General features: G+C 27.6%; 1 protein-coding gene across 3 annotated transcripts in view; it reads right to left on the bottom strand.

The window, feature by feature from the left end:
- Positions 1-21717, bottom strand: part of LOC129959505 (muscarinic acetylcholine receptor DM1-like) — a 282793-nt gene extending 261076 nt beyond the window's left edge. For all 3 annotated transcript variants that reach the window (XM_056072368.1, XM_056072367.1, XM_056072366.1), the window contains exon 1: positions 21317-21717. The gene's annotated coding sequence lies outside the window, so the exon portion shown is untranslated. The remainder of the gene's footprint in view (positions 1-21316) is intronic.
- Between the last annotated feature and the right edge of the window lie 222 nt (positions 21718-21939).

The following is a 21939-nucleotide window of genomic DNA, read 5'->3' on the forward strand; positions in this document are numbered from 1 at the left end:
GTAGCACTTCAGATAATCTAGAATGGTAGTAATCATCAATTTAAAAAAATAATTTGAGATATTTCCCTTTAATGTGTATTATTATTAGTTGGAATATGATTCAACAGTTTAATTCAATAATGACAATGATTCAATAATTTAAATGGTAATTCAAAGTTTTTATGCCACAAGAGCACTGTTTATAGGTTATAGTTATTTAGTGTGATTATTTTGGAGTATGGAAATTATTTCCTATATATTTTATTTTGCCATGATTTTTCTGAAAAATTTGACAGTGAAATACAGTTATAAAAGTTCTTCATAAACTTAGTGGCTTAAATCAATAATGAGATTCGGTTTATGCCTTTTTTATTACAATCGTAGATCGAATTTTTGTTTCTATTGGTAGGAAAGAGGCTTCCAAAATGCATATTCGTACGATAGATTTAGTCAAAATGTGAGATTCAAGTCAAATATCTATATTTCCTAACTATTGTTCACTAATGCCATGTGAGGCATGAGCAAACTTACCCAAGGTTCACAATTTTAAGCAGGGTAAGGGGATAAGTCCTTTATTGGAAGGTATGAGAGAAAAAGCCGGGTAAATAAATCCCCTGGTGTATACTAAGCTATCCTGTGGTTTCGCATTAAGAAATCAAAAATCACTTTATATGCGATAAGGAGCTTCTTTTATAGTCATTGCAGAAATATAGAGAATGACTCTAGAATGAATGTTAATTGCAAAATGTATTTGTATTTTCTTATTTTTTTGGATAAAATAGCTTTTTGAATAGAATCGTAGCTAGTTCGTTTCATAAAATTACTGCAAGTTTCATATAATTCTGTCTCTGTTTTTGGGCTATACAAATAATATCAAATATACATTCGCACACGAACCTTTATTTTTCCCTTTAAGATAAGGCATTTTTAGTAATCAGTTATTAATTATTGATTTATATAAAGAACGTTAAATTTTAAAAGATATTGCACTGTTAAGTCATTACAAAATGTCGAACATCTATATTATTTGATAAAAAAATTAATTCTGAAGCACAAATAGCTCGAAGTATAGAAGCATTGTAATTGTGTTTATCGTATAATCAGAAAAATGGCACTCTTTAAGTGATATAGTGATTCATCAACTAATCTGTAAATTAATATAATATAAGAAACAGCCACAAATCTAAAAAAATAATATTTATTATTTAAAAATGATTGAGTATGTATTATTAAATGTAGCATTTATAATGATTAAAAATTTTCATAGTTGTTTTTTTTATTTAGAAAATGACCATTTTCTTAAGAAAACAATTATAGACACTGTTTTCTCTGAAGAAATTCATATTCTTATTTAAATGGAAAAAAAAGACTTAGTGATTAAACTTTTCCCAATCTTTTATTAATCTCGATAATGAATAAACAAACTGGATAAACAATTTTAAAAATTGATCTTCAAATAATTTACTTTCTTTTAATTAAGTAAGAAACTCCGTGTAGGGAAAAATAAATAATAACTATTAGTTATCGCTGTACGATCAGAAAACATTGTTCATTTTGTTTATCAAAGAAATTAATACATTACTTCAAAAATATTTTGGTTCTAAAAAGTTTTCTAATCTATCGAAAAATAATTAAAATCTTATTTAAAGGAAACTGCAGTTTACAGATGGAAGATAATCATCCTACGTAAGAGCAAAACTATATCATTATTATTTTTTTTCCTATCGTAAACTAATCTTTCAAACTGCTAAAACTTCGATTAAAAAAAGTTGAAAACTGAATATTGATTCAACGGCTTAAATAAGACTCAGATTCTAATCGTTATCTAACCACAAGCAAGTTAATAATTAAAAAATAAAAATTCCCTCCTTCCTATTAGAAAATAATCGAAAACGCGCATGCTCTTTGATTACTGAGTTGAACATCATTAGCCACAGTAGTTTATGGAAGAAGGGAGGCATGAAAAATCGGACAAAAATGTACATACAGGAAAGTCATTAGGCTTATCACTCATTAAATGCTCCAAGCATAGCGGTGGCTCGAGGGTGATACCACTTCAACCTAAGAGAGAAAATTCTCTCTCTTTTGCTTTCTTTCTTTTTTTTTTCTGCAAGTCAAGAGATTTAATTGCCCAATTTTTCTACGTCTTGTCTATTGTGTTTCGTAAAGGTATAAATCTGCCATTATTACATCGGAAAAAGTGAAATTGGGTTGAAGATTTTTTAAGGAGAGAGGGAACATGACCTTATTCATCTTGAGATGGCGTAGATTTGCTCTTTTCATCATTTTATGACACTCAATTTTCGCCACAATATATTTTATACCAAGCAAATCTGTAAATATTTGGAATCGAAAATTTTTTTTTTATTATTTATCCTCGACTTTAAACTTATAATATTCTGTGTATCTAGACTTATATAGTGTTTTTAGATTAATTCTTTTTCTATGAGCGTTAAAGATGTTTATTACCAACAGAATTTTTGCATCTTCTTATGGTTGATGTAACTACGAGTTACACCAATCTTTAAGATGAAAACTTGATAGTATGACCAGCGCACACGTGAGCTTTGATCAGACATGTCATTGCCACAAAAAGCGGAGAAGTGATTTCTCACGATGTCATATGTCTTCCGAAGCCTATAAGTGTCGGATAAGTCATCAGAATACTTTTGTTCGGCATTCACCCCTGAAATCCGCGAGCAAAATGGGAGGTGTGTGTGTGTAGCTCCTTTGATATATATATATATTTTTGTCGCTAATGATTTGTTCGAGGTAAATCGCATGTGAACATAAGGCGTAATCGATTGAAATTCAGTCACCCCGTTTAACAAATATGTCGCTTCTCAAATTACCTGTCTGTTGGTTTACATCCCCTTTCTAATACCCTTTCTATTCCCTCATTAAATGTATAATGGGCAACACATGGGGGGGGGACTTTACGCGAAAGGGAGGAGGGAAGCAATAGAACTATACAACTTATCTTCTAATCATTAAAAAATTGGAGAAGGGATTTTCCAGTTTGTTTATGAAAGACAATTCAAAACATGCATGAGTTTTCAGTTACTTCGTACTATAAAGGTTAAAACAATTTAAGAATTTCCTTTTCTAGTACTTATTCATATTTGAATCAATTAAAAATATAAATTATAACAAAGCTCATAAAAACGTTTATGGTGGCCATATTTCTTTCTAACTATATGAGATATAAAGAAAAGATTTACTGCTGAGTTTTGTGGTTTGCTGGCCATTATTGCAACAATACTGTATCTATATTCTGCATATTTAACAAGCACGTTTTTAACTTTTAACAGAAAAATCATTACTAGCTCTCATACACAAACAATTAGATCTATAAATCAATAAACGTTTATTGTATAAAAACAAAATGCAAAAAAACTTATTCTTTTCTGTAAAAGGTCTTATAAAATGTATAATATGTGCTTCGAACTATTGTTCTTCTGGAGTTTAAAATAAACTAAAAGTTTTGCTAAAAATTCAATATTATTTCCTTTTTACAAAATGTCTCAATACTATTTATTCTAAATATAAAATGAAAAACTTTTTTCGTCGTTTCATTTTCTCGAAACAGTTATTATTAACAGTTGTTTTCTTCACAAAATAAACAGTTTTTAGAACGCGAATTATGTCATGAACTGAAAATCCATGTAAGAAATTAAGATGATTTCTTTTTTAAAAACACAGAAGACAACAATTGGAATAGTTTTCTTCAGGATACGAAAGTGAAGTTATATATATGTGCGAATTTAAAATTAACATATCTTTTAATGATGTCTCAAAACTAGGAAATTTAATTTCTGAATAAAGTACTCCCATATTTGTTATAAAGCATTTTATTTAGAAAAAAAAAGGTAAAAAGTAATATTACTTAAAATCACATTTCTCTTTTTTGGTCAAAATGTAAACACCATGTATATAATATTTGCTTCGTTGATCTTTTGTAACGGCAAATATTATAAAAGAAAGGTATAGTAATATAATAACAATAATAAGGGATACATGATAATTTTTTTATCAAAATGAAAAAAAAACAATGTGAGACAGCAGTATTTTAGAAAGACATGGCGTCCACTCTCATTATATCATATAATTTTATTTCTAAGCCATTCGAGGTTGACGAGTATTCTAAATAACGGAAAGAATAAAACTTTGCGTTATATGAACCAGTAAATGTTGATTCATATAACACAATTACGAATTTAAAATTTAATTCGTAATATTATTAATTTCTATTAATCATACTCAGTAATATATTTTTTGAGACTCTAGCATCTATAAAAAAAATGCGCTTCTGGACTGAAACTTCTGAAGCTCTGAATTTCTTTATTGTAGGCCAAACAACGGTAGAAATACTCTGGCTGATTTTCCTTGATACAAACATTGAAATAGCTAAAATAATGATATTCAAAGCGTCGGAACTCAGTCATTTTTTTTCGTAGAAATGGGAAACTTTTTAAAAACTTAAAGTCAGCATGCCAAAAATATTTGATTAAATGTAACTAATATTACATTGAATCTACATAATAATCTCGTAATTTTCTTAGAAATACATTGATTGACCCAAGAAAATAAATCATAGTTATTTACATCTTTAAGAGCATTTTTACAATTGGATGTATCTCTTTCTACCTTATTTCTAAAGGCTGTCACTTAAGAATTGGATATCTATTTGACCAGGAATTAGAATAGACACTGTGCGCGTGTGAAGATCTGAGATTGATAAATGAGATTAATGCTATATTAATCTCCAGTATTTTTCTAACGTGAAAATATTTTATTTTGCTATACTTTATGCAAAGAAGGTGAAAATTAATTTATATTGATTGCTGTTTATGTAAGGAATATCTATATTGCTTCATATTAAAGCAATTTAATGGCTGTCTAGGGATGGACCACGTAAATTTGAAACCTAACCTCCTTATAAGAATTCAAAAGTCAGTTTCATAAGAAGATCTCCTCTATTAAAAAGAAAAATTCTTTCTCAATTTTTAAATTATTAAATGTAAAAGTTATTATCCCTTTCGCAACTTTTGTTTTTCCTTATTTATGTATTTGTTGAGCAGTGCATATGTGGTGATGCGAGAACACAGGGTTCTCAAATTGCCTACTGATGGATTAGAGACATTATAGATAAACTACGTAAGGAGAGTGAATTTTTAATATTTTAAAATTTAATAATTTTAGCTCCCTTTTGCAGAGGAAGAAACTTATTAGTGCAGTATTCATATGGCCTGTAAGAAAATAGTCAAACTTTTTTACTCGGGCCCTGTTAAGCTTTTTTTATCTCTGCTTTAATCCTTTGAAAAACATTTTTGCTCCCGTAGTCAAGGCAGACTCACTTTGTCTGACAGGTAAATTGATTGTTAATGAGAGAATATAAGAGCAAGTAAGACGTAAATGGGGTCGAAGAAGATAGTAGAGATTATCTTCCAATTAACCCTCTATTAGCTATAATCATTGATAAGGCCTTCGATAGAAATATGATCTCGCAGCAGGCTCGCGAAAGTGTCTGCGATCTCGCATAACGGCAAAAACTGAATTTCGCTTTAATTCAGTTTTCATGTTTTAGGGTTGCAACTGGAATTTTGTGGATTACCATATTTGGCAATTTATTTCTTGAAAAATTATACTGTATCGTTGTGTATATCTTTTAGATGTGGACAAATAGAGAGTTAACTGAAAAGTCAACACTATACTATTTATTCTTCAAAATCAGACGATTGTGAGTTACCTCCAGTCCTTAATCTAATTTTTTTGTTTCATTCATTTCAATCAGATTAACATCATGCTTTTAAAATATATTAAGGTGGGCTTAGTTTATTACAAGCCATGCTCAGAGGATGAGGACGACACCTCCATTGGACACCTCAATTCTGTCTGACATAACCGAGAGGAATCTGACCTTTCGTTGGATTTAAGGTACACGACTCGGCCCTATACAGACGACGTTTCTTAAAGAGACGCAACTTTGACATGAAGTCCTTATGGCCTTCCAACAATATCGAAATAAGCGTCTTCTTTAAGAACCAATTTTGTTATAAATGTCAGCTGCAACTGATTATTTTATTTCAAATTTACATGAAACTTATCTTTTTCCATAGCACTGCATAGTATTGTTAATTGAATTGCAATGCCACATAGGAAGAGATAAATCCGAATCAGGATTTAATAAATTGATTGATAATAGTAAATTGCAAGACATATGCAGGAAATCTACTCAGGGTCAGATGAGCTTTATTCAAATTAGATCCCATTACAGTTCAAATGAAACTGCATATTGAGAGGCAGTTTAACTATCAGAGAAAGGTTAAATAAAGCGATATCGAAATCCCGAGGAATTCCAGTTTTCGTTGAAATGATAGTTCTAGAATTGCTTCTCATCATTAACTACAATGGAATTCTAGACTATCTTTCAATGCCTCTGAAGCGTCAAATTGTAACTCGCCAATTTGTAAAGGAATTCGGGTCTTTGACCACATATAGGGAGTAGACACGTATACTTAATTGCAGTTGGAAACACATGAGAAGTTTCCCTGATTTGAAATCTGGTACTGAATTAGAAATGATTGATTGCTCAAATATGATTATTCGTTTCTTGTTCAAATAGCTACAATTTGTTTGGTGTAAGCTGAAAATTTGTTTTGAATCTTGAATATTTCGTTTTGAATCGATTTGTATCATAACCCATTCATCCTGAATGAAAGAATTGAAGAATGTGCGATAAACCTTATATAATTATTTCATAGTAAAATAATCAAAACAAAAAAAAAGTATTGATCATAATTTTTTTAAGAAGGCATACAAATTTAATAAAAGCAAAATAAAGAATGCTTTAAAATTAAAAAAAACTAAAATGTTCTGAAGAAAATAAATTGTACGAATGGCACAATTTACTTTAAAACTATAAAATATGTAAGGAAATCGAACGTTAAAATGAGAATGAGTATACATCACTTCTATTTGAGATAAAAAAAAGTGCTGAGAAGTAGTGCTTAACATTTATTAATTGAAACATATTTTAATTGAGCGCACAGAAAATTTATTTGTAAATTAATTGCATGGAATGAAAAAATCTATTAAAATAAAATGATATGAAAAAGAAAATACATAATAATAATAATATAATCAAAATACAGAATATAATAATAATATATAAGAATTATTTAATCATTTTTTTAAATTCAAATTCTGCTTCTTTGTGAATATATGTATGATACGTTTGGTAATTACTTTCCAGACTATCATTTTAATACTTTTATAAAAAGTATTCAAAATTAAAATTTTAGCATTATAAAATGCTTAAAAGCAAAAACTAATGAAGTACAAATAAATATATTACGTCATTAACCTATTCCTATGGGTGCATCAGCAAAAGATTCTCCACTGCATTTGAACTGATTCAAGAGCCGAATTACTAAATTACTAGAGTTTTACTTCCGTCACGTAGCAAATTCTTCATGTTTTAATTACATTGTAGAGAGGTTTGAATCATATGCTTCACTGTATCGCAGCATGCATGATGGCAAGATTTATTTTCATTTAGCAAAATAAGCATTTTAAAATGATATGTGAGATTTCGTTGAATCAATATTCTAGATGTGAATATTGATTTTTTAAAAATTCATCTGCTTATCCCAGAAACCCCTTAAACCAATTTAAGCAAAATTATATACTTTTTCATCTCTACTCTGTCAAGATTATCGAATATTTAAAATGAATTTGTTCATCAAGTTATTTAAATATTAGCCATGATCTATTGTATAGCTCTTCTCAAGAAGATTCCTTGAATCCATATTAATCAAATTTTATGTTTTCTTATCTCTACTGTACTCTACCAAGACAATCGAATTTTTAAAATGTATGAGTTCATCGAGTTATTTAAGCTTTTATTGCACTTTTCAGTGTGCCCATTCTCAGAAAAACTCCCTGAGTTTATTTTAACAACATTTAGATGTTGAAAGCGAAGTTAAAAATTTAAGATTTTTATTACTGAGCAAATTTTTCTGACAGGTATGGCACAGTAATGAGGTTCACTATTTTAACTGTAACTAATCGTACATAATTTGTTATGTAAAACTTAATCATGTCATTAATATAACTTAAGTCACTTGTGCAGCAGATTGCTTATGCTATAACTATTTTTGAAACTATAGAACATCTCAATTTTTCTACGATGCTTTACAAAATATGCGCTTTGAAGATGTTTCTTATAACAATATTAAAATGTTCCATCTATATAATTCTTGATCTCTTAATAAACTCTGTGTTTGGCGCAGTTTCACCTAAATTGGACCTTCTACCTAAAACATTCAAGCTCAATAGCAATGCCATCTATCTCTTTTTATTACCGCAGGAGACAGATTCGATCCAAAATAGCTACAATGGTTCCCAAAGAATCAATCAAAGATAGATTAGCATAAGTATCATTGGAACAATTTATCTTAAACTTCACCATGACTTTATCGAGTACTTGCTACTGTTTTTCTGAGAAATTTATAGCATGAATGTCTTTAGGATATAAAAGTTGCATTCATTTAATCATTTAACAAGATGTGTGAAAGTAAGAGAATAATTGACAACTATTGTGATGATTCTTATAGTAGTTAACCGTTCATTTTATCTTATAAAATTATTATCGTATAGTAATTCAAAATCTCCCCGTTGTTTGCTACTGGTTTGTGAACTTAATATCATATATTGCAACAAAAATTGCGCTTAAGATTATGCTGATAGTGATTAAAATTTGCATCAAAGTGTGTTTACAAGAAACTAACTTATTTTAAAATGTAATGGTAAATTGTTTCGATTGTTAGCATATATTATGCAATTTTTTTTAAGATAGCTTTGAGTGGATATTTAGAATTTCTTATTTTCTTAATTTAAAATATTTTCCAGACTCTCATAATTATTTCTTTTTTATGCATAAAATAAATGATTTTTATTTTATGCACTTCGTTTTATTTATTCTTTTTTCATTTACAATCAAATCAGCGAAGAATTTTTTATATGCAGTGTAAAAACTGTGCCATCTAGATAAACGATTACTTTTTTAGTGTTTTATTTAGTTTCAGATCTTTTTTCTTCGTAAGGATTGAATTTACATTTTCTTTATTTCTTTATGCTCTAGAGTTCTGAAAATTTACACAGCTATCAATGAAAATGATATATTTTAACCATTTAAAACTTTTAAGTATAAATAAATATATTAATTTAAGCAAATATTAATTTTATAAGAGAAGTCATGTTAAAATATTTTGAGAAAAGGCCATGTAAAAATATTTTATATATTTAACAAAAAGAGAAAATCATAAAGATAGAACGCTATTATTAGAGTTGTAAATTAAATGTTTCATTGAAAAGTAAGTAATATTAAAAAGAAATGAAAGCACAATATTATTTAAGTATTTAAGACAAATATATATATTGCATATTCTTCAAATTTCGTTTAAATAGCAAGAGATTGTTTTGAAAGCTCTTTGTTTATCATTGTAGGCGTTAGTAAACTTTTTCCTTATAAACTTCGAAGCTATCTCAATTAATGCGTTTTAAAATATAGTTATATCATTGCTTTTAATTTAGTTAAGTTATTACTAACAATCTAGTTAAATTTTCTGCGAAAACAAGAGGCTGATATAATGCGCTATAAAATACATTTATTTGAATTTTTTAGATAGTATGCATAAAGAAATAAATCAAAAGAAAGTAAATCCAAAATTTATTTTTGTAACATGAAAGAACATTATTGATAAAATGCAATGTATTTTAGATTTTAAAAAATACTTATTGTTTCATAGTCTATATATAGAGAAGCTCTTGTATATTTTTGGAAAAACATTTGTTATGGTTTTAATCCCTCGATTGTTACATGTTTTAGTTTAACAAAATGTAAGATAGTTTATAAATGTAAACATTTGATTAGAAATCTGCGAAATAATTTGATTCAACACAAAATCTACTTCACATACAAAGGAAAATATTTTCAAATGAAATGATAAATTTTGTTCAAATAAATTTCATTCTCTCTATATAAAATCTTATTTTTCAAAATTACATTTAATCATCCCTCTTGAAAAAAAATCAGCTGGCCTTTCTGATCATTGAACGAAAAAATATTCTTTCACAGGCTTAATGCAGTTGTTTAAAGAAATAATAGCTGATCTGTTCTTATTTGAGTTATCTGCTCATCAATTAAATTTGCTGCTCCAGTTTCATAGCAGTACTAGTGTAAATCACCGTTGATACTTTTTTACAGTTTTAACTAAGTAAGTGAATTTTTTTCAATTGCATTTTTAAAAGAAATTAAGTTAATTATATTTAGAAATAAATGCTTACATTTCTAGAAATATCTTGTGAGCCTAAACATTTTAAGTACAGTCAAAAGCAATAAGTGTAAAATTTACATTATATTTTTATTCATTTATATTCTCGATATGTGAATAAGACGAAGGATTCTCCTGATGGAGATTAAAATATTCAATCGAGCATTAATAATTTAGGTCATTAATATTTATTTTAAAAAAAGAAAATGTCTGATATTTTAACATGGATACTTTTTCAAAGGACTTGAAATTACTGAAGAAAAAATATGCATATATAAAAAATAATAGCATAGATTTCTTTTCACGAGCTGTACTTAGAAACTATATTATAAATAACAATTTTACTTGAAAAAAACTAGGTACTGATAAAATATTTCCTTAGATGTTTCTTAAATAAAATATTACAGCCCGAAATTGTGTGAATTTCAGAAATGAAGTTTTTGTTGAAACAAAAAAAAGGAAGAATTTCATTATTTCAGAAATAATTATATATATATATCTTTCTTGATCGTGATTTTTGTAAGGAAGAGTTAGAATTTCATTATTTCAGAAATAATTATATATATATATCTTTCTTGATCGTGATTTTTGTAAGGAAGAGTTACCGAGAATATTCCTAATAGCGAAAAAAAAGCGAGTTTAATTAATCCTAATTTTTATTACATGCATCTAGAATGCAGAAAGAATTACCAAAACATTTTATAAGCAATTGGTTATAAAATTCCAGCTGAGGTTTTAAAACATAAATAATAACTTAATGAGATGCATTGTCTTAGGGCAAACAAAAAAAATTAAGATGTTTCCTGATTATTTCGGTACGAAAAAAATTTACGAAAATAGCATTAGAGGGTTTTTTCTATTTTTTAACTCAGAAGAATGTTACCGCAATTTTCACATTCGAAGAAAATAGTTTTTCTCTTTTTTTCCACATTTCCTTGCTACGAAATAGTTTCTCGCAGTTTTTTCCGAAAGTAGAAACAAGTGTTGTGGTGAATAAACGAAGACACTAAAAGTGTTCTTAAGAATTTCTGATTTGAAGTACTTAGCAGTGACCTTAAATTCCTTTCTTAGAGAATGTTTTGAGTTAATTCTCGAGATATTTTAACTAAAAAAACATTAAATTTTGCCACAAAAGATTCATTTCTCTTGTATGGTTTCATTGCTGTTGAAAATTTTTGAATTATTAATTTCAGCTAAAAAATAGTGCATTTTACCATTAATAGTGCAATTTTACTTTTAAGTTTCCATCTATTCTTTTACAAAAGAAATTTTGATTAATAGATTATATTGTTAATTTTTATTACATCTAATAATAATAAAGATGAATGTGTGTGGGCATGTATTTCTCTGTTTGTGTTTGTGTTAGCGCTCTACAGGCCAGCCAGTTTGACCCGCAATTGTCAATTTTGACAAATTTATATCTGGAGGAAGATAGGACGTGCAATTTGAAGCTAGTGTTTTGATATTTTAACTAGAATTTCAATTATTAAAAATTAAGTTGAATTTTGACATTTTTGCTCGATATTTTTCGAAAATACAATTGCACAAAAATATCGCTTATATATATATATATATATATATTTGAGGATATCAGTTTAATAAGTTAATCAGCGATAATCAGTTAATCAGCGAATTTTCTGAGTTTTGGCAATTTTTAGAAAATACTTTTTTTCTAATTTTCAACAATACATTGTTGCATTGAAATTAATATTGTTTTCATTAGTTTGTCAAATATTTAATTGCCTGCTTTTATTTTATTGCTGAAAGCTAAAGAAGAAGAATGCTTTATAATATATCTGTAATTTGCATGAAAAATGCAAAAGTTACGGTACAATACCTCAAAATTTAGAAGGTAGAAGGAACCGTATAGTTATATTTTTAATAAAACCAAAGTACTAGTCTTTATAAAAAATATTCAGATGAAAAATAAATAGAATAAACGAAAATCTTGTGAGGGATGTTAGGTTGTTGCAAAGTTTCAGCATTACAAAAAAAAAAAAAAAAAAAAAATGAAAGATGGGAAAAAAAAAGTAAAATCTATTCCTCATGTTATCAAAATTATATTTTATTTCCAACATTTAAGAAAGAAATAGCGTCTCTACATACACACTCTCATGCATTTGAAGTTCTTTAAAACAAACAAAAAAAAGTAGCCAAAACTCTAAGTTCTCAGCATAGCCTTTGGAAAAATAAAACAAGATCAATCTAATATAAACCCAATTTTTTTATACTCATTAATTCTGAAGCTAAAACGTTTTCTCACATTACTACCAAAGCACAAAATGCATTATCCAATTATTAAATTCTTATAAAAGGTGAAACAATATCACGCCAATGTCAATAAAATAATTTCACATCCTATAACATTAGCAATCCAGTGCCTTTATATTTAATAACAAAATTAATCCAATACTTTCACACTCAATCATAATATTATTGCAATACATTTTACCAACATTCCTCTTAAATCACATTCATAAAATTTAAAATTTATTAAAGCAGCGTAGAACAAAATTTAGTCATGGTTAACAGAATGTCGTGGAAGCAATATCTATGTGAATATGGCATAAACAAGTCATATTAAATTTAGGATAAGAATTTTTACAATCACATAATGATGCAAAATGGTATTTGTTAATAAGAGAATTAAAAACACCACTTTAAAACTCAGGGGGTTTTATCCAAAAAACCTTTTAATGCCATTTAAAATTGTTCAAAAATATCAATTTTTAAAATAGTTTTTGCATTAATTTCATTTAAAAATCTTTTCAAGTTACTTTGCAAATATTTTTAATTTTAAGTTGATGATGTCTACTGAAATAAGGTGAACTTTATTCTATAAATTCACAGCTAAATTTTATGCCGAATTCACTTTTTTAGCTCAAAACACAGCCTTTTCTCTAAGTCAGAAAGTAAACAGGCTCCTTTGTGTCTTCATACATTAAACTTTATGAAACATTTTTCATATAACATTGGTCCTGACAAAAATAGGAAGGAATATTGAATAAAGAAAGATATTATTTTGACGATATAATTTCCTTTGACAGTAACGCTTATACTTTCGCGTATATAAATCGCTCATCATATTTTTTCAAGCTACTTCGCATAATTCCTGCACTCACTCAAGCTCTCGCATCAAATATTTTCTTAGCATTTTCTCCCCCTTTTAAAGTTATTTCCGCTCTATTTATGCAAGCTCCCACTTTTTTTTATATATATCTTGGACTGAATTCTTAGATAAGATACTCATTTTAAAAAATCATAAATTCCTCCACTTACCTCGCAAATATATTTTCTTTATTTTTCTTAAAACGGTGTAAAGAGTTAACGGATGAAAGGATTCCTTACGTTTATAAATAATTGAATTTAGTTATCAATGAACTGCATATTATTAGTAAATAATTTAATAATTTATTTATTTTGTATATCGATGTTTTGCAAGATTAACTATTTTATTTAGTAGAATATTCATCTTGTTTTCTACGTCACATCATGTACTATACAAGATATTTTTTGAAACTTGCCATAACAATACTTTTTTAAAAACATAATACAGAATAATTTATTCCTTATAGAAAAAAATAGACTAAGCTTTACAAATTTTTTTTCAATTTTCATTTTTAGTTTTTTAACATAGGATATACTTTGAGGCTATGCAATGGGCCATATACTTTCTTAGAAAAGACATTACGGAATAATTTATGCCGTATAAAAATGGACAAAATAATATAATTTTTTTTAAATTTACATTTTTAATGCATTAAAATAGCATACATTTTCTGTCATCTTTAAAAATAAACTAAAACAAATTAATGATGAATTTAGAGGATTCCAATAATTTTAAATTGATGTTCAAAAGATATTCAGATGTTTAATTTCAGATTAATGTTTAAAAAGTTTTCTTTTATAAATTCATTTTATAAGTTTACAAGAATTATTAAAATCTATATTTTTAATATTTTTAGATACAGGACTCTATCTCGTAGATAATACTTAAATAAAATATTTTAAGTTTTGTTTTAATGTAGATGTTTAAAGGGCTTTTATGAAACATTTATAAAAAGAGATGAAACATCAAATCAATATTAAAGACAAAATTACTTTATAATGCAAAAATGTTATGATTAATGTTTTCGACAATAAAAATATTTCATAGGCAAAATACTAAAAAGTAAATTTCTTCTGTGATTAATGGTTTGGTGTATAGTTAACTCTAGTTTTTATGAGCCATGAATTCAGATTTCAAATTCTCTACAATCTGAAATAATTTTGCTTTAGTGTTAAAAATAAGGACTGGCTAATTTGTTATTTATTATCCAAATACAGTCTATTTTAATTAAGCGTTGATATTTTCTCCGAAGAAACTGGAATGTTTGATGTCAAAAGTTTGAATAAAGTGCTTAATAAAAATTTATTAAGATTCTCAAAAAAAAAAAAAAATCAGCATTAATTATAACTATGTGCTTTATATCTTAAATTGATGATCTGAAGTTACGTTGATCCTTCCATTTTAATATATAGTAAACAAAATGTATAAAGAGAAATTACTGAGATCTTCAGTGTATTGTGTTTTTTGAGTGAAAGAAGTTTGAATAAAATGTGTTGTTTTGCTTTTTTCACCAGCTGTGGTTTTCGTTAGCCTGGTGGTAAGGTCTGGCATCTGGTACGAAGATTTCAAAGCTTTAAATATGATCTCACCGAAGATCTGCTATATGCGTGGGTCTGGCACAAGCCGTTGGATCTTCGTTGATCTGACGTCGTGGACTTAACGCCAATGCGCTGGTATGGCACAGAGGCTTGGAGAAAGGATGCCCGCTTAAATGTTCTTGTCAACTGACCGCGACTCAAAATTTAAATATCTGTCTGAAAACGGCTTTTACATTGCTTTAAGAAATAGGTTGTAAATATAACCAAACTGAGCTTTTCTTACAATTAACGAGGAAAATCAATATTGGTGAATACAATGGATTAAATGAAGGACATAATATATTATAATGAATATATGAAGCATATATGACATAATATATTATACTATATAAATGAAGGACATGTTATATTATAATTGCTTTCAATTTACCTTAATTAATTTGTGAAAACGCAAGATACAAGGAAATTTAATGTATTATCTGCATTGTGATTCACACCAATTATCTAATTACATGACGCCTTCTCAACTCAATTCAGAGCTATCAAAGAAGGGACCATTTAATTAGAAAGATGATCCGAATCACAAACATAAATCATGGCAGCGAACATTTCAATAAAGAAAAGTCACTTGATAACATGTGACTTACCTACACATTTAACATGTCACTTAAATACGTCTTTTGATTTTTTGTAATGTAATACTCATACAAAAAGCAAATGTATGTAAAAAATCATTCCAAAACTCTTTTGATTCATCACATTTGACGTCTATCACGTGAGAATGAATCGGACAAAGTTATGCAATTATGAACAGGAAAACAGCTTCAATGAAGGGATTTCGATATATAAATATTTTCTCGACACATTCAAGAAAAATTGAAATTCTGCCGAATTTTAAAATTAATTATCTCCTTATAGTTAGTTTATTGAACGATTTGCGAAGTTATTTAATTTTTCATTTTAATCTGATTACTTCTGTAACAATTTAAAATAAGCAATCTGAAATTCATTAACTGGTGATTAGTTCCTTATCCAGTACGTGTGTCTAACTGATATCTTTAAAAATTATTTTGAAATAATATTTGTGTTTCAAAAAGTTATTTTATTAATTTTTCGCTCACTCATCCTATGTATACACTAATATTCAAATGAAATCAACCCAGCATGGCACTTGCCCGTTTGGTGTACCTGAATTATCGCAAATAATGATACGATTACTAAGGCCAGTTACAAAAAAATCCATTAAGCGACCCATTTATCAATCTTTTCCATAGGTGGCTTGATCCGTAGTCGGAATGCGGCCAACACACCTACACCCACTATTGCTTATACCCTTCACTGAAACGAGAATCCGTTTCCTAACCGATGACTGCATTTCGCCCCATTTGCAGTGCTTTCTGAAAGAATACTTTTATAGTAATATTGTGAGATCGTAGTTAACATTTCAACTTACTTAAGATAAAGAAATGAAAGTTGACCAAATTATGAATATAATTTTATAATTTTAAACTTAAGTATTTTTGGAGATTTAAATCAATGCAATAAAAATATTACGTATATAATATTAGATATTATCATCAAAAGGAATATTTAAGTTAAAAGTATTTAATTTAATAGAGAGAGCTCCTTTATAACGATCATCTTTTCCAAATTCTCTTGCATTCCAACATATTTGTGAAATGCAGACTTGGAATTTAATGCGGAATGTTATACTACATGACTAATTTGTCTTTCAATATAAGTTGTAAAATCAATAAAAATAAATAAAAGCGTTGCCGGAAAAGCAATTAAAATGTAACTAATTTTGAATAAAATTGATCATTCAAAGCTGCATTTGTTTAATTAGAATTTCTTTATTAAGAACTTCTTTTTCAAATAGAATATCTAATTAAGTAAAGAATATTACTCATGAAATTATTCTAATTAAGAGGAAATTACCTAAAGTGATATTGTTGCAAATTAGAATCACAGCGAAAAGTTATGTCCTTCAAGCTTATGAACCGATTTTACATTTATTCTCTGTATTTATATCAGACTGGATTCTAAAGTAGATTTAAAAAGGGGTATCCATTACGCATGGCCTCATCAATGAAAGTAACAGACTTTAAAGCATTCCCAAGCTGGCAAAGAATAAATAATAGCAACATGAAAAAACAATGCTTTAGAAAAAAAATCAAAAGAAAAATGGTAGTAATTTTTTTTTCATGTTCTTTCATTTCCTTAACTCCCTAGTAATGACCTTTAAGCTCATTCATCTCTTTGAAATTATTAAACGACATTTAATACACTGGGGAGTTGCGTAGGCAGTATATGATGATATCCTCTGGGTGTGTGCATTTATTTGTAACATTGGAGCAAATGAACAAAAGATGCTCATGTTTGTTTCAAAAATATCTTTGGGACCTTTATATTTTTCTTTGGGGGATAATTATTACCCGACGAGTTCGTATTTCTTCCCTTAAAAGCATGATTTTTTGTTTCGTTTTCAGAAATTATTTTCCATGAAGTTTTTCATAAGGTGTTAGGAAATGAAATCGCCATCGTCAAGTCTAGAAATGCAGTTGGGAATTTTAGAAGAAATAGACAGATGTTTTCAATTTTTTTGGAAGAAACTGAGATATTTTTGCGAATAAAGTATAACAAACAAATATTAGATAATATAAAAATATGAAATGCACATGGAGCTATTATTATCTCTGCATGGTTTATTTAATAAATAACAAAAGGTGTTAAATCAAGTTAAATATTAAGTTTGTCTAACATTTTATACGAAAGTTGTCATCGTATACAAACGTTGTATCCAAGATCTCAATTCCTTCATTATAAATAAATTTTATGGAATGATGCAAAAATTAATTAGTTTCGTTCTTTATAAAACTTAATAACGTTTTCTGTTGGAAGATAATTTACTTTTCACGTACAAACATACACAGAATAAATATTGTAATCTTGAAGAATTCGAACTTCATTTTCTATGAAATTTTGACATCTGCGAATCCGAAAAATATATTTTTCGTATTTCATCTCCTTTCCCGTTCTTGTACAAGTGAACTTAAAATCTCAACAACAGGAGGATTGGATTGATGAAATTTAATATTATACTTTTACATATAATACTTTAACATTATAAATGTTTAATACATTTAAAAAAAATGATTTTGCATAAAACTCATCTATGTTTTGGTACCGATGGAATCTACAAGGGAAAAACTCAACAAGCTAAATAAATGTAATTCGATACGTGGTCGTAGCATCAGAAATTTGATCTGAAACTCATTTTGGACATATTCATTAAATGATTGAAATTTTATCTGTCTGTGCATCCTTGAGGATGGAAACATTATTCGTAACTGGAATCAAATTGTTGATTTAAATTTAACATGTAATTTTAATACCAAAATTTAATTTTTATCACTAAAAGCAAGAATAAATTTGCAATTTATTCTTAATTTCTTCACATTTCCAAAAGTTTCCACAATTTTTTGAGGCAATATAATTATACTATTTAATAAAAACTGATATTTCATAAGAGAAGAAACGGATGAAACACAAGAAAAAATAAACATGACGGTATAAGATGTTTCATATTTATAAATTTTCATAACATTGAAAAAATATCTAAAATTCATATTTATAATTTTTAAGCTATTTTCTACATAAAAGTTTTTCGTCAATGTATATGACATCGTCATTTACTGATTATTTATTATTATTTGTTAGAAATATGAAAGAGAAGAGTTTTTAAGATCAGACGAAGCCTTCATTTTAGATAGACAGCACATGATATTGAAATGAACTAGAATCCAATGTTGTTGCATGAAAATCATATGGCACTGCATGCCTTTTCTAGAAAGTGTGGCAGAAAAAAAGAGTTCTGATGATAAGAAGAAAACAAGAATTTAGGTAAATAGTAGAAAATATTTTCATGATGAGAAAACAAGTCAAAAATACAAAAAAAAGATATTATTCTGTGAAAACTGATATAACACTTGAAAAATATGAAATCATAGGCAAAAAAGAAAATTAGAATGAGTCTAGTGTTGCTACAAAACAAGGAAGTGAATGGATGTGTGAGCGTGTGTTGATGGTGAGGGAGGTAAAAGATACGCACGGATGAATTCTCCCCTCCATCCAGCGGACATCGGGAGCCGGGAGGGGGGGGGGGTACGAGTATGTGGCAAAAGATCTATTTGAACCAACATCAATCAATCGCAAGCACCTATAAGCACAGCCCCCAAGATCGTCAAAAAAGTTCAGGCCATTGCATTCAGAGAACCACCCTCCGTCTTTCTTCCAAACAGAAAATATTTTAAGCTCGAAAGGAAATTCTCACAAATTCTTCGTTTGAATTCGACTCTGAAAGGGAATTTTATAAGGAAATAAAGTGCTCAGGGAATTGCATATTTTAGAATAAAAATATTTGTGTTTGTCTAAAAAAATTATCTTTGAACATTCTGTTAATGTTATGAATTTGAGAGGGTGTCTATATTTTGAGGCAACATTATTTCTTTCTTAATTTAAAAAACGCAATCAATAGTTGAAAAGTAAATGATAAGTGTGAAGTTAAAAGTTGCTTGTTTATGAAATATATAATACGTCAGTTTTTGGTTGGGATTAATAAACTGATGATGTAATACAATAAAAAGAATGTTATCTTAGGATCTACTTATTTTTAAATTCACATACTAAAATTAAATAATCCATAAAAATATTAATCAATGGCATTTAATGATAATTAATGGTGTTTTATGTTGCAGTAAGAGTGAAGAGACAGACATAACGTGTCAAACCTAGAAAAATACTATTATTTACATTTAATAAATTCTCAATGTAATTTTCTATGAGAATTTCGGTTGAGTTAATTCAAGATCGCATACCAAAATGACTGTTAATGTCACTTAACACTTAATGACAGATAATATAATGCTGTATTATGACACCAATTTTGTTTTATTTTGAAATATATAATGGGGATTCCAAAGTTAAACTGATGCGCCAAATTAAACATTCAACACGGGAGTATAAATCGACTTGAATAAAAACATTAAAAATGGTTTAACTAAAATTTTTAGGAACGTCTATCTCTGAACATTGTTGTAAAAAATATCATTTTATGAGTTTTATGAACTGATACTATTTCTACACTTCTTTGTTTTTTGATAGATCAGTTGTACAGAAATAATATTAGTTTCATTCAAATTGTCAAAGCTCTATAGAGTATAAATTTTCTATAAAACCATATGTAAGAAAAAATGAAAATAAATTAGAATTTAATTATTAGTCAAGCGCTTCTACTTATTCACAATACAAATATTTTCATAGTTTCAAAACTATTCTATAGTGTAGAATATATTGAGAAATAAATTTGGAATTTCAGATTTCGTCTAAAAACGTGTTATTAATCTTTTAATATACTTGAAACTATTTGTTTCTTAATTAATATGCATGGACAGATAGTTAACTGAATTCTGCTATTGTCTTTCGATAATAATAATTTCTTTTAAATTAAGAAATAAAGCAAAATCTTAATTGATTCGAACCATTTCCTTTAATCTTCTCCATTTCCTTATTTTGACTAGAAAATTATATATTTATAAAAAGCATTTAGAAATATTTTATAATTGAAATTATAATGTCATCCAGATTAATTAATAAGTGAAAAAATAATATCAATTATATTAATTAAAATTATTTATCAAATACTCATTTGTATCCAGATAAATTGATTAATTAATTTAACACAAATTGATTAGTTATAATTATTTGTTAATGATTCATTTGTATACTGATTAATAAATTGATTTCCTTCTATTTATTTCATTAATATATTTATTAATTCGTAATTTGTTTGTAGATTATGTTACCAAATAAGAATATGCAAATACTTTTGAATTTACGAGTGCAAGCAATGCAATCCTTTGACAATGGTGGTGGGGTCATAAGTGGTATATTTCAATGGTGCTGAATCGTATCTTAGTGCTCAAAAGATTAAATTCAGCATTGTTGGTTAGTTGAAATATCAATAATATTTCACCGTCAAAACTGTTTACGCTGTAGTCTCTTTTTTCAGACTGATACAGAAAATACAAATTATAAATTTACTAAGAGTCATTTTACTAAATTTACAGATTTCGCCATTTTTTTTCAATACTTTGTTTTTTTTTTTATTAACAGCACATTTGAAACGCATATTATTTTTAAATATTTAAATAATTTTGAATAATTTGAAACATTTAATTAATAATTGAATCATTATGTTTTTCTGTATTGATTTTTTAAATAGTTTTTTATTTTTTTATTGTCTGAATTTAACCATAATTTAACTGAAATATATGAGAGAATGTACTGCTTACCTTAAATTGGAACTATACATTCACCTTCACTATCAACTGTGATTTCCCTTTCATTGAACTTTCGATAACCAAGTTGAAATCTTTCGGTAGCTTACATTACAAAGTTAGCAAATGAACTAGTGAAATGCGTGTCACTTTCGCTCGGATATAGCAGAACCACTTCATGGTACATGAATAGCAAAATTTCAATGATCCTTTTCCCTTTGATCAGCAGTGATCAAATGATTTCAATGATCCTTTTCAGCACATGTCAAATTAAAAGCAAATGAAAATAAACAGTGAAATGAAAATTACTTTTCTGGCTCTACAGCACTACTGAGCAACTCACAAAATGACGCTGAAAAATTTATTTCAATGATTCATTTTATCTTGCGCTGAAAAATAATACAAAAAAGGAAACGAACTACTAGAAATAAGTGAAATTGATTAATTTTCAATTGAATCGTCAAACACATTCGGCTCATTGTTATTCACAAACCGGAAACAAAACCAAACGAAAAACAATTGATAGTGAAATAGAGCCCAACCTACTACATGACGTAAACATTAAACAAAAAATTCGTAAACAGAGATAAGAATTCTTAAGACACGTTTACAACTCGGGTAATTACTGAGCAAATTGG

Source organism: Argiope bruennichi, chromosome X1, assembly GCF_947563725.1.
Source record: "Argiope bruennichi chromosome X1, qqArgBrue1.1, whole genome shotgun sequence".
In the NCBI taxonomy this organism is placed as follows: Eukaryota; Metazoa; Arthropoda; class Arachnida; order Araneae; family Araneidae; genus Argiope; species Argiope bruennichi.